The 2,095-nt window shown below is 36.3% G+C and overlaps 1 long non-coding RNA gene across 2 annotated transcripts; it reads right to left on the minus strand.

Moving 5' to 3' along the window:
- Positions 1-356: 356 nt before the first annotated feature.
- Positions 357-1,302, minus strand: LOC307159588. Of its 2 annotated transcripts, XR_013821412.1 has the most exons (5): positions 1,242-1,302; positions 984-1,048; positions 824-883; positions 643-740; positions 357-424 (listed from the first exon to the last, which is right to left on the minus strand). It is a non-coding gene; the product is annotated as an uncharacterized lncRNA (long non-coding RNA). The 2 variants fall into 2 exon arrangements; XR_013821413.1 differs by lacking the exon at positions 1,242-1,302 and having other exon boundaries at positions 984-1,187.
- Positions 1,303-2,095: the final 793 nt, after the last annotated feature.

Genomic DNA, 2,095 nt, shown 5'->3' on the forward strand with positions numbered 1-2,095 from the left:
GAAATGTCCAACACAGGACAAAACACAGTTCTTTTCCCAATACAACACATAACCTTCAAAATAATTTCACTTATTTCCAAAAATTTGTTGGATTCATGTACACTGGTGGCCAAAAGAAGTATTTAAGTGTCTTAATGTTTTTGAAAGAAGTCTCTTTGATGCTCAAGAAACATTTCTTATTATTATCAATGTATGACTGTCTACTCCTCCATCTTTTCTACAGCATAGGAGTAAAAGTCATCATCAAAATAATCTTTAAAAAGCCAACACAATGTTTTTGTCCACCTTTGCGAATAAATGAACAACTCCAAAGATTGGTTCCTGTTCAGAACTTGACTGACAACATCAGAATGTTCCCTGGTCTGCATGGGTGTCCACAAACACAAATGTACTCAGTCCTTCAGAGGAGATCCCGGTTCCAACACTATATGAGAGAGAGAGAGAGAGAGAGAGAGAGAGAGAGAGAGAGAGAGAGAGAGAGAGAGAGTATTAGTGTCACATTATTTTTAACCTCCTTTTTTGTTAATTTTTATTATTATTTTCACAAAAACTTAAGAATATATATTTGTAAACAGCTTTTGTCAATAAATAGCATACAAAAGAACTAAATTAAATTATGCCAGATTAAATTTTAATACTTACAAATCCTAAATTCTGTACAAAAATGCTGAGATCCATAGAAAGAAAGACTGAAATTGATGATTTTAGCCCATTTCAGCTTGTCTGCAGTGAAGGGGTTCCTGTTTGAGACAAATACACAGTAAGACACATGCAAGAAATCACTGTGTGATGATCGTTCTCCTTCCTACAGTAGTTAACCCACCTGTGCGCTGATATTAGGACCTTCCTGGTCAGGTGGGACTGCAATGGTAGAGTCTTCTGCCTAATAAAATAACAAAATAATGCAAAAATATAAACTTAAGTTGTTCAGAATGCTAGATTTGGTATGAATTAATTATTGAGAGTTTTACTGCAGTGCTTACCTGGATACATTTAATCTGGTGAGACTGAACAAAGACAATGGTCCATCTTCTGATTGGTTCATTTGCTGTGTAATAAATATAAAGTTAGACATGATGCAAAGGTCACTTATTTGATATGAAGTTAGCCAATTTTATAGAGATTTTATAAGATATTGTAAGCTACCTAGTCTGCACCAGTGGCTCCAAAGCAATTTTCACATATTGCTAATCATTTCAGCAAACTTATCTCAAGATATAGGCCTATCACAAATGGCCTACCTCTGGAATCTTGCTAGAAATCACTAGCGCGAATTGGCGCTTTGTTGCAGTTGCCTTTAAAGCTACACTGTGTAACTTTTTTAGTTGATTCTTAGCAAAAAACACTTAGTTCTTTCAAAAATACATGTGCTCATTAATGTATATTTACTTATTTCAAGTAATAAAGTATTCTCTTAAGTTTATAATCTGCCACTGAAAGTACATACGGGTGTGGGGTTCGAATGCCAGTCGCCATGTTGCCCCTCCATCTTGAAACTACATTAGCCAAAGAGGGACATACCTGTAAATTCAAGCTTCGCCTTTTGCGTTTTTCACTCAGTGACACCGTGACGAATGCGAGGGGGAGATTACTCGCGAGCTCGCGAGTGCCGGCAGATTTGAAAGATAGTGTGGTGTGGTGTGTGTGTGTGTGCGTACTCACATTTGAAAGAGAGAATTAAAAAAAACGTCAACGCGACAGACAAATCAGCAAGACCATAGTCAATATTGGAGTAACTTTTCCCAGATGGAAACAGCTCATGAGGAGAAAAGATTTTAAAACGGACGCCGAGGTTGCCTCCTTTCTTCTCGACAGGTAATTCAGCCTGTTGTAATTCATTTGTGTAAATTCGAAGTTTTATAGTTGCTTGTCTAACCATAGCATGGTTGTGCATAACGCCAGAACGACCTCTAGTATAACTTCATCCTCGCGTCAATGGTGAAAAAGTATTGTTTACCTTGTAACATAAATCTGTGCTGCGACAGATCACAGGTAATGAATAGTTTTAAAGGCGCAATTTTTTAAGCTATATATAAAAAAGGACACTGTAAATTTTTGTTATTTTTAATTGCTTTTACTTTGTACACATTGTAAC

This window comes from Squalius cephalus (assembly GCF_949319135.1).
Source record: "Squalius cephalus genome assembly, chromosome: 5".
Lineage (NCBI taxonomy): Eukaryota > Metazoa > Chordata > Actinopteri > Cypriniformes > Leuciscidae > Squalius > Squalius cephalus.